We start from the raw sequence: 17,230 nt of genomic DNA on the forward strand, positions 1-17,230 counted from the left end.
TATACTGGAAGCTTCATTTTAAGAAAACTTAACATAAAAATACTAACTTATAAAACATGATATTAGAGGCAATTAACCACATTCACAGGTCTGCTTTTAGTTTTGAAATGATTTGATGAGTTTAAGGGGGATGCTCTTGGAGTATATTTAAATTGTTCTGTTAAAATGTTTCGATTGACATTTACCTTCTCTATGAGCTGTACCTGGCAAATAGCAGTCTCAGTTATAGTTATGAGTTAGTAGCTGCCCTGTTTGTGTCAGCATAATTCATTTATTTTAGAAATTTTACCAACATTCTTATTGCTATGGTCTGAATGTTTGTGTCCCCCTAAAATTCATATGTTGAAACCTAATCTCCAAGGTGATGCCATTAAGAAGTGGGGCCTTTGGGGGGTGCCTAGGTAATGAGGACAGAGACCTCATGAATGGAATTAGTGCCTTTAGGGCCATTATAAATGAGACCCAAGGGAGTTTGCTTACCCCTTCTACCATGTGAGGACTCAGTAAGAAGGCACTGTCTGATATGGTTTGGCTCTGTGTCCTCACCCAAATCTCATCTTGAATTGTAATCCCCATGTGTCAAGGGAGGGAAGTGATCTGATCATGGGAACAGTTTCCCCCATGCTATTCTCATGATAGTGAGTGAGTTCTCACGATATCTGATGGTTTTATGTGTTTGGTATTTCCTCTGCTTGCACTTCTGTCTCCTGCCACCGTGTGAAGAAGGGCCTTGCTTCCCTTTTGCCTTCTGCTGTAATTGTAAGTTTCCTGAGGCCTCCCCAGCCTTGTGAAACTGTGAGTCAATTAAACCTCTTTCCTATATAAATTACCCAGTCTTGGGCAGTATTTTTATAGTGGTGTGAGAACGGACTAATACACCATCTACGAAGAAACAGTCCCTCACCAGACACCTGCCTGAGCCTTGACCTCGGACTTTTCAGCATCCAGAACTGTGAGAAATTAATTTCATTGTTTATAAACACCTCAGTTTATGGCATTTTATTCCAGCCACTGAATGGACTAAGACACTTATCCACTAGACTCCAGAAAAGTAATTTAATTTAGTTTGGCAAATCCACACACTATGACTGATTTTCAGTTTTATCTTCATTCTTTTTTTGGTACAGAAGCAGATGGATTTTTCCTCATAAGTTTCAGTTATGCTTTCAAATAGCTGTAGTGTGGAACCATACCTCCCAAAATACTGTGTCTTCTGGGCAAAATCTGCATGGAAGAGGGCCAGGCTTTGGATTCCCATTTCACCTAGAATAAAATCCATACTCCTTGATAGGACTTACAGGAGTGAGTCATCTACCACCTCCCACCCCACTCCTCAAGCCACACCTCTGCCCTCTACTCTTCAGCCAAGCTCCAGGGGCTTGGGGTACACAAAGACACTGAGTACTTTCTCTCTTCAAACCTGTGAAAATGCTGGTTCCTTTGCCCCAAAACCTCCCTTCCATCTCTTTGCATGCCTAGTTTTCTCTCAATTTTTATGTTTCCCTCACCATCCATCTAAAGTAAAGCTCTCCCCAACTACTCTCTATTATAGTCTGATATGGTTTAGCTCTGTCCCCACCCAAATCTCAAATTGTAGCTCCCATAATTCCCACATGTTGTGGGAAGGACCCGGTGGGAGATAACTGAATCATGGGAGCATTTTTCTCATACTGTTCTCGTGGTAGTGAATACGTCTCACGAGATCTGATGGTTTTATAAAGGGAAACCCCTTTCACTTGGTTCCCATTCTCTCTTGACTGCTGCAGCGTAAGACATGCCTTTAGCCTTCCTCCCTGATTGTGAGGCCTTCCCAGGCATGTGGAACTGTGAACCTTTTTCCTCTATAAATTATCCAGGCTTGGGTATGTCTTTAATTAGCAGCCTGAGAACAGTCTAATACATAGTCCCTGCTTAATTTTCTTCACATCCCAATCATAGGTTATAATTATTGAGATATTTATCACTTTTTCTTTTTTGTTTGTAGTCTGTCTCCTCTCACTACAATGTGAGTTCCTTGAAGCCAAAGGCCTTTGTCCCATCTTGTTCAGCACTGTATCTCTGTCCCAGTGCAACATTTTATAGATTAGAACTGAAAAAACTATTTGATGAATCAATGGATAAATGGAAAATGCTCTTGCTAGTGATTCTGAAGACCTGGGTTCTAGGCTGATTCCACCATTGATTAGCTTTGTGTCCTTAGATAAATCTCAACCTCTCTGAACCCCAGTGCTTTCATCTGTAAACTAAAGGGGAGCACTAGATGTGTTGAATTTTGATGCTTGATTCTTCCTTCTTTGTTTCCTTATAATACCAGAACAACCAGTATTGAGGGCAACCTTAGAAGAAAGCATGCATGGGTCTTGAGGTAGAACAATAGGCTGAGCATGTATAATAACAGAATTTTAACCGGCTTCAGTGCATCCTCATCTCAGATGCATGAGTCCTGGCTTTCACCTACAATACGTAATAGCCACCTTCCTACTGTGTGAGAGCTGCTTCTCCACCACTATTTCCATCCTCTTCCATATCTTCCCCAATATTAGAATGACAAAACTATCACTTGAGGACGTGGGAGCAGCATGGAAAGAAACACAGATCTTGAAAGACCCCTTGTTGGAATGTCCAGTATTTGTGAAGGTGTCATGATGGAGAAGAAGTTGATACAGACTGGCAGAGAGCAGTGGGGAGAACATTTCAAGATAAGGAGTGGAGCGCAATGAGTGGAATAGTGGTCATGCCATTCTGGAGGCGCATCCAAGTTGCCCTGCTAAATGCTGTGTTCACTGCCCAATGTCAGCCTCGGTAATCTTTTCATAGCTTTCTTCACAGGACTGTGCTATGGAGGCAGGAGGGCTGTCCTTAATAACTTGTTATTTATTTCAAGAAAATCCTGGCCTTTTGACATGAAGCAGGACTGGGTGGGATCCATGTGACAACATGTTGGCAAAGAAGATATATAAATCATGAAACTAAGAAAAAATGAGCCACAGGAAAATCTGAGCACTAGTGCTTGGTGAAGGGTGGGAGACTGCGGCAGAAAGTTGCCGATGGAAAGGGAGCTTGGCCTGGTATTTGCAGTATAAAAGTTAAAGATAGACCGAGAAAAGACCTTGAAACTCATAGAACTAAGATGATTAGTTCATTAATTAAGAAATTAAAATTCAGCCGGGTGTGGTGGCTCATGCCTACAATCCCAGCACTTTGGGAGGCTGAGGTTGGAGGATCACGAGGTCAGGAGATCGAGACCATCCTGGCTAACACGGTGAAACCCCGTCTCTACTAAAAATACAAAAAATTAGCCGGGTGTGGTAGCGGGCGCCTGTAGTCCCAGCTACTCGGGAGGCTGAGGCAGGAGAGTGGCGAGAACCTGGGAGGCGGAGCTTGCAGTGAGCTGAGATCGTGCCACTGCACTCCAGCCTGGGTGACAGAGCGAGACTCCGTCTCAAAAAAAAAAAAAAAAAAAGAAATTAAAATTCAAGATTTTGAGAGAAGAAGTAGAGCTAGAATGTAGACTACTCAAGTTTTGGACGTGAAAAGAAAGAAGGAAATAGCAAAAGGGAAAACTAGCCAAGGATAAAGAATTTTAAAAATTTGTTGTGGAGTGTTTCTTGGTTTCTTCTGAGGAGTGTGGGTGCATGGCTAAGAAGGTTAGGACAGTGGAGACCTGGGCCTGTTTCTAAGCAGAAGGAAGCCTTCCAAAGGACAGAGGCAGCTGAAGAGACCAGCTGGAGAGCAGAAGGATTGTACAGCTTGCTTATGTACATAATAGATTTGTGATTGTTTATTTGCATCTATTAGTTTTATTACTGTATTAGGGGATATAATTGACACTTTAAAATATACGTGTATTTTATATAATGTATTATATACAATATATTATATATATATGAAATATTGAGACCAGCCTGACCAACATGGCAAAACCCCATCTCTACTAAAAATACAAAAAATTAGCTGGGTGTGGTGGTGGGTGCCTGTAATCCCAGCTACTTGGGAGGCTGAGGCAGGAGAATCACTTGAACCTGGGAGAGGGAGGTTGCAGTGAGCTGAGATCAGGCCACTGCACTCCAGTCTGGGTGACAAGAGCAAGACACTGTCTCAAAAAAAAAAAAAAAACAAAGTGTACAGAATTAAGTGTACAACTGGATAAGTTTTTCAGTTTTGTTTTTGTTTTTGAGACGAGACTCGCTCTGTTGCCTCCAGGCTGGAATGCAGTGGTGTGACCTCAGCTCACTACAACCTCCACCTCCTGAGTCCAAGTGATTCTCATGCCTCAGCCTCTCAAGTAGCTGGGACTACAGGAGTGTGCCACCACATCCAGCTAATTTTTGTATTTTTGGTAGAAATGGGGTTTTGCCATGTTGGCCAGGCTGGTCTTGAACTCCTGGCCTCAAGTGATCCGTCTGCTTTGGCTTCCCAAAGTGCTAGGATTACAGGAGTGAGCCACCACACCCAGCCTCAATTGGATAAGTTTTAACATACATATATGCCTATGAGACTATCATCATAATCATGATACTGAACTTATTCACATCCTCATGCCCTTTGGAAATCCCTTTCTTCTGCCTGGCCCCATACCACTCATCTGCTTTTTGTCACAATGAGTTAGTTTGCATTTTCTAGAATTTTATATAATTAGAAGCATACAGCAGGTATTTTGTTTGTTTGGTGTCTTTCACACAGCACAATTATTTTGAAATTCATCTGTGCTTTTTAATGTATTCATTCCTTTTTTTATTGCAGAGTAGTTGAATTCTTTTCCTGTGGCCACTCTAACAAATTACCACAAACTAGGTGGCTTAGACAGCAGAAATTATTCTTGCACATGTCTAGAGGCTAGAAGTCCAGAATCCAGATGTCAGCAAAGCTGGTTCTTTCTGGAAGCTCTAAGGGAGAATCTGTTCCCAGCCTCTCTGCTGGTTTCTGGTGGCTGCCAGCAATCTTTGGTGTTTCTTGGCTTGTAGCTGCATCGTTAGATTGTGCGTCATAGAAACGGACAGTGGAAAAGGAAATACAGAGAGACTCATGGATTAAGGTGAAGAGGATGAGGGAATAAGAAAGACAAAATGGAATAAATTGGAAGGGGTTAAAAGGAAGTGAGGAGAACTTTGCACCTCTGCCTTTCAGTCAGCATTTTTTAGTTGTTCTTTTGGCAATTTACTCCAACTTGGATTTAAAATTTATGAGAAAAAAAATCTCTGTTCCAGCAAAGGTATTGCCCAACCTACTGTGTCAGTCTAACGCTGACTCCATGACTGAGCACCAGATGGCGCACTGCCCAGAGCCAAGGGACCTCCCTGGTGGCTGTAAAGAGTTCATTGCACAGCCTCAGCCACTCTTAGGTGACTTTCCACAATTGCAAATGAAACTGAGCTCAGCCTACTCAACCTTCCCTTCCTCTCACTGAGAAAGTCTACTGTCCCAACCATATGCCCTTTTTCGGAGCAAAATTTCTCAAAACGGCTGCCGGTAGCTGCTGTCTCCTCTACCTCACGTCCCATTTTCTCCTCAACCCACTCCAGTCAGGCTTGTGTCCCCATCTTCTCTCCTCGGGTCAGCAGTAGCCTCCGTGGTACCAAATTCAATGTCCACTCTTCCATCCTCTTGCCGGACTGTTGGCCTCATGATGCCACACTTTCTTGGACTTCCTTCTACCTCACTGACCCCTCCTCTTCAGACGCCTTCGCTGGCTCCACCCAGCCTTCCCTTCTCCAACTGCTCTCTCCCCCGAGGCGATGTCCTCAGCCCTTCTCTATCATCAGAGGTGTAACTTCCAATACTAGGTCATAAAAGACATTGTAGTTTCCCTCTTGCTTACATACTCCAGGGGAAGTTAGCTGCCATGTCCTGAGGACACTCAAAGCAGTCCTACAAAGAAGCAGGCATTGCAAAGAAGTGAGATGTATTGCCAACTTTCAGAGAGGAACTGAGGCCTCTGCCAACAGCCATGTGAGTGAGCCATCATGGAAACAGATCCCAGTCAAGCCCTCAGCTGACATAGCCTGTTAGTGACTTGATTACAGCGTCCTGAGAAATGCTGATTCAGAACCACCCGGCTAAGCTGCTCCCAGATTCCTGACCTACAGAAATTGTGTGAGATAATAAATATTTATTGCTTTAAGTCCCTAAACTTCGGGGTGAATTGGTATACAACAATTGATAACTAATACGCCCATGCTGGCCTCATCTTTCAATACTTCCTCGCCTTGCTCCCACAACACTAGTGTACCTAAAACACACCCAACTTGTTCCTGACCAACACCCTGTCTCATTGTTCCCTCTGACTAAGACCCTCTCACACTGGATCTTCTGGTTCCTGTCATTCAGGACTTAGTCTTTCCTGGCATTCTCTGTGCCTAAAACAATTCAGGGAACAAAGTAGGTGCTCTATAAACTTTTATTGAATAGAACTATGAATAAAATACTTTAAACAGTATTTATTGGAACCATAATCCTTGAGAAGATTTTGTCAGTTTCTGAGGTTAAAGTCTAATATTTCTGCTAGGTATACTTAGCTGCCCTGTTGACTTAGAATGTTGCAACTGTATTCAAAGTTTCAAAGGACAAATATATTGAAACATAGCTGCTGCGTGCAGAGGGAAGGTGAGTAAAGATTGGAGAAAGGTAGGAGGCAAGGCAGAGCAAAGTCAACACAGATTAAATTTGTGCTGACTCACAGCTGCCTCATCTAAGCAGCTCTAATTGGCAGAATCTTGCTAAAACATATTTGTTCTTCAAGAATATCCCAGAAAACTGGCAAGTCAGTATACTTAATGGCTCAAATATTGACCCAATTCCCCCAGTGCAGAGAAATTAATATCCACTTCAGTTATATACACACACACACATATATATATAAACTCACTATGAAAATGGTAGATGGTGTAAGTATTAAATACCAAATGTTAATTACTTCTTAACAAAAATCTTCATACTTTTATGTCACAGACTACCCAGGAGTGATAGTCAGAATGTTTAACATCTGGTATGGTAAATATAATATATAAATCTGTATATATACCCAAAATTAAAAATAAATTTCCCTTTATTTTCTAGCTATGCTAAACTATATATAGCATAAAATGGATAACACTTTATAGCAAATCAGTAATAAATTATTGTCATAATGTTCAGTCATTTATAAACTGACCGTGTCTTCAGGGCTACTTAGGTTGACAGTGGATCTCTCTCTATGAAAGCCATCAGCTCCTGTTGGTGCAGATTTTTCGGGCAGCTGTGACTCTTAGTGTTTTCCTAGATCCCTGAACTGCTTTCTGCTCTTGTCTCAATGAGGGCCAGGGGAAGGAGAGCTCCAGAGTGCTTCACCATCTGTTGTAGTAGCTTAACCCTTCCCCAGTTTGTAAATAGGTGATATGGTTTGGCTGTGTCCCCACCGAATTCTCAGCTTGACTTGTAGTTCTCATAATCCCCATGTGTCATGGGAGGGACCATGTGGAGATAATTGGATCGTGGGGGCAGTTTCCCCCATTCTGTTATCATGATAGTGAGTTAGTTCTCACAAGACCTGATGGTTTTATAAGGGGCTTCCCCATTCTCTGGGCATTCATTCTCTCCCGTGCCGCCCTGTAAAGAGGTGCCTTCTACCATGATTGTAAGTTTCCTGAGGCCTGTCCAGCCATGTGAAACTGTGAGTCAATTCAACCTCTTTCCTTTATAAATTACCTAGTCTTGGGTATTTCTTCATAGCAGCATGAGGACAGACTAATACAATAGGTATTTCGTTAAACTTTCTTCAGCCACTCTTTTTGTTTGTTTGGTTGGTTTTTTTTGAGATGGAGTCTCGCTCTGTCACCCACGCTGGAGTGCAGTGGCACAATCTTGGTTCATTGCAACCTCCACCTCCTGGCTCAAGCGATTCTCTTGCTTCAGCCTCCAGAATAGCTGAGACTAGAGGTGTGCGGCACCGTGCTGGGTAATTTTTGTATTTTTAGTAGAGACAGGGTTTTGCCTTGTTGGTCAGGCTGATCTCAAACTCCTAACCTCAACTTATTCACTTGCCTCAGCCTCCCAAAGTGCTGGGATTACAGGCATGAGCTACTGCACCTGGCCTCTTCAGCCACTCTTTTTGAGTGGTCATTTTGCCACCTGCAGGAACCTTCTTTAATACAAATTTACATATTGACTCGTAATTCTTTATATGCAAATCTTTTTCCTTGGGGTTAATTATGCACCCCTCAAAGGCTAGGATTATCATACCTTATTCATCTTGTATTCCCAGCAGCAACCATTGTGAGGTAAATCTTACAAAGTTCACTTCAGGATGATAATAATAATAATAAATTATAAAATATCTCTTATAAACTGGGGAAGGCTGGGTATGATCAGGTTGAACACTCTATTGCAGAATGAGAGTATAAGAGTCTACCGTTGGGATATTTATCTGCTGAAGAGGGAGCAGGTAAATGTGCAAAGGGAACTGGGAAACTCTTAGGAAGATATCTTGGAATATCTTGGTTGGGCTGAATTGACCTAACCCTTAGTAGACGTAAAAGACATGAGCCATGAGTCCCATGTCTCTGTCTGTCCTAACATACCCAATTGTGGCAAAGCTTACATTATGAAAATGTGCAATTGGGACCAGTGCCCTGGGTTTAACCCCCTAGATCTTAGATTTTCTGGGGAAGCATAAGTTATGGGCTTAGTACATGGCTGAAGCTGGAAATTGCTCCATCCTCATCTCTCCTGGACAGTGGCATGCCAGAGAAAAATGACTCTGTAAATCCACCTACATTTTGAGATCCCAGGCCTGAGGGATAGCAGGGAGGGAGACTTCCTCTTTCTTCTTGTGAAGGGACAGAGAATGAAGATTCTGGGACTCATGTGGACAAATTGTGGCCAGTGTTTCAACCAAACCGCCTCAGATCATGAAGTCTATGGGACAACAGGAACTCCATGTGGCAGATAGCAGCAGAGACTGATAGAATTTTCTACTGGTGTCAGGGCTACTTGATTCCTTGAATGGAATAAGCCCCTAGGTTCTTGGATTTAATGTGGGTATTAATTAATTAGGAGGCCAGTAGGCTGAGATGTCCCCAGTGCCTTGAGTCTTATGTAAGAAAGCTAAAGCTCAACTCAGCATGAAGGTCATATCCTAGGAAAACAAGAAACTTAAACTTAACCTATCAGAAACTGCCAACTAACTTCTAACTAGTGACTTTTCACCTTAACCAAGCAAATATTTTCTTTGTTTTGCTTCCATAAACACATTATCAAAGTTCTCCCCTCACACCCCCTCAGTGAAGTCCAAATTGCTTGTGGTTTGGCACTGCCCGATTCATGAATGTCTGTCTGCTCAAAATAAACTCTTTAAAATTTTAATGTGCCTAAGTTTATCTTTTAACGTAGGAAAGAGACTCCCAGAGGGAAAGAATGTTCTTGCTATTCTGAGATGGATGCTTAAGTGACTGAAAATGAATATTTAAAAGCTGTGATTTTATTTTATTGATGCCAGTTTGGCAAAGCAAGTTGTATACTTCCACAGCTCCCTCTTTTCTCAGGACAAAATTCAAACTTCTTGTCATGGCCTTCAAAGTCCTTAGGCCTGCGGGCCTTGTTCCCGGATCCTACCTCATCATCACTCCTGCTACCTCGTGCTTTAATGCTTCACTCAGACTGTCTTCTCTTTCTTTGAATACACCTTGGTCAGTCTCCCTCTTTTACACCATTAACCGTGCTGAGCCTCCATCAGGATTCCACCCCTGCTGCCCAACTATAGCTCTACCTCATAACTGCAACTTGTCTTGCCTGCAAATCTCAAGTCAGATATGACTGCCCTCCCTGAGAATCCACCTCTGACCCATGGAGTCCAGCTGAGGTGGCCTGACCAGGTGCACCCCCAGCATTATCTCATCCCTTAGCATGGAGTTGTGGGTTAAATTTTGTTCCCCAAGAAGAGTATGTTGAGTATGTTCAAGTTCTAACCCCAGATACAAATAAGGTCTCTGGAGGTGTAATCTAGTTAAGATGAAGTCACACTGGATAAGGGTGTCTCCTAATCCAATTCCTGATGTCCTTATAAGGAGATCATTTCTTATTACTACTTATTTTTTCATCCCACCAAACTGAAGGCTGGACTACCCCAAAAGTGGCAGAGGTGAATTCCCACAATTTCATTGTGAGGTGGGCCAGTTGGGATTCCAAAGAAAGAAGCACTAAATGCTAAGGTGATCAGTCCACTGCATTTACTAGGGGAACTTACAGTACTGCAGCAGTCCTCATGACAGATGAAAGAAAAGGCATGTTCTACCTAGAAATGTCCGCAGTGAGGGGGTCAGGGTATGGAATCCATGTGAAAGTTTAAGGAGTTTGGCTCAGAACCAGGACCAGTTTCTTTTTGTATTTGGAGCAACAACCTAGATATCTTTATCAGTGTCTGCAAATGTTCAAGGCCCTGGTTTAGCTTTAAGCCTGCTGGGAAAAACCTGCAGCTGGTTGGGTCATGGAGTGGCCAAGGCACTCTGATTTGCAGTCAGGACACAGAAAGAAAGCGAGGGAACTGGAGGACCCTACAGTCTACCTCTCTCACTGGCTCTTACAATTTCACAGGGCCACCTTCTTTGTGATGTTTCCTAAGCAGGCAGAAAAGGGTGGGATCTCATATAAGGTCCTTTGCCCCTAAGTTTATGAAACACTGCCAACAAAACCTACACCAACAGTAAATACAGATGCACATGACAAGACCTAAAATCACCAATTCCCAAAAGGCTTACTAGGAGAGCTTTCCACCAAGGACTGCATCCCCCAAACCATGATATAGACCGCTAGGAGTCAACCACCCTGTGGCCAATTAGCTGTAATTGCTTTTGTAAATGAGAGAGGAATTTATTAACTTCAGCTTCTTTAGGATGCATACACAACATTCAGTTTTTAAAAGGGCACAGGTTCTGTGGTCAGTAAAGAATGTCATGTTCTAACAGGTCTGGAAGCTCCAAGTTTATCTTGGGACTTCAAGTGGAGAGGATCACCGAACTCACAGGTATTTGAGGACACAAACCCATGACTGAGTTCGGCTTTAAAAGTCTTATCTCTTGGGAGGCCAAGGTGGGCGGATCATGAGGTCAGGAGATCGAGACCATCCTGGCTAACATGGTGAAACCCTGTCTCTACTAAAAATACAAAAAGTTAGCCAGGCTTAGTGGTGGGCGCCTGTAGTCCCAGCTACTTGGGTGGCTGAGGCAGGAGAATGGTGTGAACCCGGGAGGTGGAGGTTACAGTGAGTGGAGATTGTGCCACTGCACTCCAGCCTGGGTGACAGAGCAAGACTCCGTCTTTAAAAAAAAAAAAAAAAAAAAAAAGTCTTATCTGAAATTCCTCGTGGAACAGAATTTCATCAAAGCCAATCCAAAAGGCCTATGTAGAAATAACCATTCTTGCTGCACTTTATGCAAATCATTATGCCAAGTAGGAGACTAAAAGTTTATTCTACGAACAACACATACGGTCCTATCATAATTTGTTTTTACCAAAAATGAGGACTGGAGAGAAAAATTGTACTCCAAAGCTTATCATACATTTGTCATTAAATCCTAGTCTCATTAATTGTTTTTAAGCCTTTTGCCTGCATTTTAGACTAACCCTGCTTATTCCTGTCAATCAAGTGGTGATTTCCTGCAGCTTGGAAGAAAGAAAAAGGGATGGGTAATGTAAAAAATCTGGATTAATATGCTAGTTCTGGGCAATTATCCTGCAAATTCTGCCAGGTAATGAAAGAGGAGGGTGCCGATAACCCAGAGGTTTCTTTGGGAAAATAAAACCAAGGAACTTCATAGACCCCCAAAGGGAAATTCTATATCTTGGCTTAACACCTCTAGTAAAGTAGAGGACGATCTACAGGCACTTAAAGATCAAATCAAAATCATTGACAGGCTCAGGGAAAATGCAGGCTTCAGCCCTGGGTGGCTACAATCCCTCTTTAATGAATTCCAGTCTTCTTTATGGAATTGGTTAACCCCTTTATTAAGCCCTCTCTTGCTTATATGTCTCGTATTGATATTTGGACCCTGTATACTCAATACTGTAACTTGAATTGTTTCTTCTTGCCTAGGGGCAATCAAACTCCAAATGGTGCTGCAAACTGAACCACACATGAACATGGCATTCTTCTGAGTACTCTTAGACCCAGGAGGAGCCCTAGCTGCTGTTCCTTACTCGACACCCCTTTTCAGCAGGAAGTAGCCAGAAAGAGTCATCGCCCAAAACCCCCTAACAGCAGTTAGTGTGACTTCTCCACAGAGGGGCATGTTGTAGGAGTTATTAAGAAATTATTTTAGGCAGATAGAGAGGAAAAGGGGTCCTTGAGAAGTGTTTATTTTTAAAGCTGCTCTGGAAATGTTTCTTGTAAAGCCCCGGCAGAGCCAGGCAGGCAACCTTTGATATGCAAATGCAGGCCATTAGAAACTAGGTCCACTCAAACATGGCAATTCTTGCTTTCTTCTTGCTCTTGCCCCACCATGTGCCTAGCAGCATGGTCGCCCCCACATATCCCCATGTGTGTAGAACATCATGGTGCCCTGTATTTGCATATTAAAAGGCTAGGGTGGGAGGGCCAGCTTTTTCCGCAGGCTACATGAATGACATGCCTGGTCAAACCAATGCCCTGAGCCCTGTGCAAATCAGACACCACCTCCTCCAGCCTACTCATAAAACTGGCTGGTATCCGTAGCACTTGGGGCCTCCTCTTTCAGCTTTGGAGACTGCCTCCCTCTGTCTCTGTACAGGGGAGCCTCTTCCTTCTGCCTTCTCTTTTCTTTCTTGCCTATTAAACTTCCTGCTCCTTAAAACAAAACAAAACAAAACAAAAAAGGCACAGATGCCTCCTTGCACAGCTGTTAGCATGTCTAGAGCTACTCCCCTCTGTAGACCACTTTCCTCGTTGCAGCTGTCTCAATGTTCAAGGCCTCCTAACCGCTCTCAGTGTCATTCAAAGCTATGGAGACAAATCTTTGAAGGGTTTCCATCTTCTGCATGATATCAGTAGAGCCTCTTGGAGGCACAAGAGGTACAGTCAATAAGTAATACCATAAAGAAAAAATAGACCTATTCCATCGAACCTTCCAGATGGGCTGACTGAGGGGGACGGGGACGGTGTGAATCTGGAGTGCAGCTATGGGAAGCCAAGGGTATACCATCCAAGCCATCCCCGGAGGGAGCCAGGACCAAAAGTGAGTAGCACAGAGCCACTGGGAGCCATTTGGGGCAATTCAGTATATTCCTGGCCTACGAGACCAGTCTGTAACAGACCAATCAGTGTCTCTAAGTGTGAAGATCTGTTGGCATTGAGCAGTTGGGAGGAACACTAGGTACCTGGTGTCATTTACCTGTGTGTTCTTAGAGGAGCTATGTTATTCCCAATAGAGCTCTGCCACCCAGGAGAGCATCCCTATTGTAGGGGTGAGCCATACAAAGCCATCCCACACTTGCCGGCATGATCCCCATTGCTGGGGTGTGTGTTTTTCAGGGCAGTTCTGACTTTGGTGCTTGCCTCCCTGCAGGACACGTTTAGAGAAAACCTTACATTATGTCCAGGATTGCTCAGTGTCACATCCCATGTTTGAGTGTGTGATGTCAGAGGTATCTAGGATACCCCTTTCCCTACATTGTTCAGTTATCCACATTTGCAGAGATCCAGTTTTCACTCAGTAGCAGTTCAGTCCACCATGGAGTTTCTCCCTGGCTGCTTAGGGATATAAGACCACATACCCAGCAGTTAGATTGGGCTTGCATACAGGCTGGGTGATGGGCCTAGCCCAAGAAAATGTCCTCTGAGGATATCCAAGCTCTAGTGGGAATGATATAACAGAAAAGGAGAAGGCTGCTCGAGCTAACAGTAAAAAGATAAGGCTGCTGAGATTATTGCAGAGGGAAGGTCTGGTACTAGTTTTGTTACACAGGTGGGGCAGGAGGCTGTGGGAATCTCTCCTGGAGGCTGTAGTAGACCTCTGTCCCAGTGTGGGAGGAGCTACTGACTCCATAGTGACAGGGCTGGGTGAGATCCACTGGACCAGTGCCCACCAGTATGGGGCACTGCCTGTCCACTGCCAGTGCATCTACCAGGGCCTTTATCAAAAAGGAAAGTGGGGGTCAGGTTTAGGGAAGGGGTGCTCCCTACCTCAAGGAAAGAAGGACACCAGTCTAGCCTGGTGGCACTTTCTACACTTGATCTTAGCCAAAAGGCCAAGAAGTGATGGCATTTTCTATCCCAGGTCTCATCTCAAAGTTCCCTGATCAGGTGTTATGGGACAAGAGGAGTGCAAAATCAGGGCATTCTGTGTGGAACTGAGTTCTGTTCTGAAGACAGTGTCTGATTTTCTCCGTACCTGCACGGCTTGCACCAGGTTCTTTACATCTTCCTGATGTTCATAAGTAGACATTTTTCCCACAACGGGGGCCACACTCAAGGCACGAACAGCTTCCGTGAAAACCACAACCCAACTTCTCAGTGAGGAGAGTCCTATCAACAGCTTAAAATTGTTCCTTTAGGAGGCCATTTTTTTCTCTCTATAAATCCCACTCCCTGTTGGTGGTAGGGCAGATGAAATTGCCTCTTTTTCAGTTCCATCTTGGATTAGGGAGCCTGTTCAGTGTGTTCTTTGATCACTGGTGATAGTTCTTGGGGTACCATACATGATTTGCAAGCATTGCAAACACTGTATAGTCCATGTCTGATTTACTTTTCCACAGGGGAACGCTTACAAGAGGCCACTCACAGTGTCTACGCTTGTGAGTGCGTATCGATATCCCTTATTTTTAGAGAATGAGCCAATATAATCTATTTGCCATGTGTCCATGGCTTTCTCCCCTCTTGTTATGTTTCTGGTGGCCCCTGGCACTTGCCAAAGTTGGGCTTGGCAACAGACAGGGCAATTTTGTATGATCTTTTCTATTTCTTGTGTGGACACTGGCAAACCAGCTTGTTGGGCCAGTTTCCAAGTAGTATGCAGCCGGCTATGACCTCCGCTCCAATGTATCCAATATGCTACATCTGCATCTTCAGAGGTGACCACTGACCTGGCTTGGGTGAGAGTATCTGCATCTATATTTCCACTGGGGGATGATTGTTGGTGAGATGCTATGTGGAAAACTGTGACTTCAGCCCCTGGTTGGTATAATTGATCCCAAATGCTTGCCCATAGTTCTGCCTCCCACAACAGCTTTCCATGTATAGACCATTGATCCTTTTCCCATTGGTTATCCACAGTGTCAACCCCTTCGTGACTGCCTGGGAATCAATATACAGGGCTACTGGGTATGGCTATTTCTTTATAGCAATGGCATTCTTGCATTGCTATAAAGAAATACCTGAGACTGGGTAACTTATACAGAAAAGAGGTTTAATTTGCCCGTGTTTCTGCAGGCTGTACAGGAGGAATAGCACCAACATCTGCTTCTGGGGAGGCCTTAGGAAGCTTTTACTCATGGCAGAGGGTAAAGGGGGAGCTTACCTGTCACATGGCGAAAGTAGGAGCAAGAGGCAGAGTTTGGTTATGGGGGTGGAGGTGTTATATACTTTTAAACAACCAGTTCTCATGTGAACTCAGAGTGAGAGCTCACTTATCACCAGGGGGATGGCCCAAGCCATTTGTGATTATGTCAAACTTGATTAGATTGAAGGATGCCTAGATAGCCGGGAAAGTATTATTTCTGGGTGTGTCTGTGAGGGTGTTGCCAGAGGAGATTCACATTTGAGTAAGTAGGACTGGCAGAGGAAAACCCACCTTCAATGTGGGGGGGCACCATCACTTTTGCTGCCAGCATGGCTAGAACGAAGCCGGTAGAAGAAAGTGGGATAACCTTGCTTGCTAAGTCCTCTGGCTGCCTTCTTTCTCCCGTGCTGGATTCTTCCTCCCGCTCCTCTTGCCCTTGTCATTAGACTCCAGGTTATTTGGCCTTTGGACTCTGGGGCTTGCACCAGTGGCTTGCTGGGAGCTCTCGGGCTTTTGGCCACAGACTGAAGGCTGCACTGTTGGCTTCCTTGGTGTGAGGCTTTCAGACTCAGACTGAGCCACTACTGGTTCTCTCTTCTCCAGCTTGCAGATGGTGTGTTGTGGGACTTAGCCTTGTAATTATGTGAGCCAACTCTCCCTAATAGACTCATATATAGGAGATGTATATCTATCTCTCTACCTTACCAGTTCTGAGGGATCTGCCCGCAAGATCCAGATACCTCCTACCAGGCTCCACTTCCAACATTGGGGATTACAGTTCAACATGAGTTTGGACAGGGACAAATATCCAAACGATATCAGGCTTTTCCATAACCACTAACCGGGTATCTTGTAACTCTGCCTACCCCATTCCAGGTTCCACCCGCATCTTATCAGTGGCTAGTTGAATTGCCACTGCGGTCCACCTGGGTGGCTGACCCACGCTGGAGCCATCTCTGTACCTAGCATCCTTGGGTGCGTTCCTATCTCTGTCCTTTATTTGATGGGGTTTCTCTGGGGGCAGTGTTGGGATTGATTTTAAATCTATCAGTATGTTGTGCAGGTCCCAGCAGGGCCTGTAGTTCTATAGACAGAGGGCTGGATGGAAGTTGTCTTCTCTGCTCGAGATATGCATACCATCTAAACAGAATCCTGTTTTGCTATGGCTGATGTATGTCTGGCAAATAGGCCATCAATCCAACCCCTAATAGGATAGTCTGTTTTTACTTCCACTGGCATATCTCCAGGTAGAGGCTCTGTTTGCAAGAGGACTTGGTAAACTGCAAGGAGTTTTCATTTTTTCCAACAGGGTATAGTATTGCTGGGCTCCTCTGAACAATCGTGACCAAAAGCCAATGGGCATTTGTTGGTTACCCTCCCTCTGCCAGAGGGTCCAACCCATTGTTTTTCTCAGTCACAGAAACATTGAATTCAAATGGTGTCTCAGGGGTGACCATTTACAGGGTTTGTGCTTGCATCACTAAGGCCTTTGTCTGAGTAAACGAGGCTTCTTTAGTGCCCCAGACCCCACGTGCTCCCTTCTTTATCAGGAGCTATAATGGTCTGAGACATTGGGCCAAGTGGGGAACACAGGTCTGCCAATATTCCAACAGGCCTTCAAAGGGTTGTAATTCCATAATGGTGTGAGGCCATGGGTATACCTGTATCTTGTCAATCATGGCTGTTGGTCTTACCTGACCAGATCACATCCAGGAATTTTACAGTTCCCCCTGGCCCCTGGACTTTCTTTGGGTTGCTAGTCCATCCTCTTGATTGCAGGTACTCTA

The sequence above is a fragment of the Gorilla gorilla genome, chromosome 5 (genome assembly GCF_029281585.2).
Source record: "Gorilla gorilla gorilla isolate KB3781 chromosome 5, NHGRI_mGorGor1-v2.1_pri, whole genome shotgun sequence".
Classification (NCBI taxonomy): domain Eukaryota; kingdom Metazoa; phylum Chordata; class Mammalia; order Primates; family Hominidae; genus Gorilla; species Gorilla gorilla.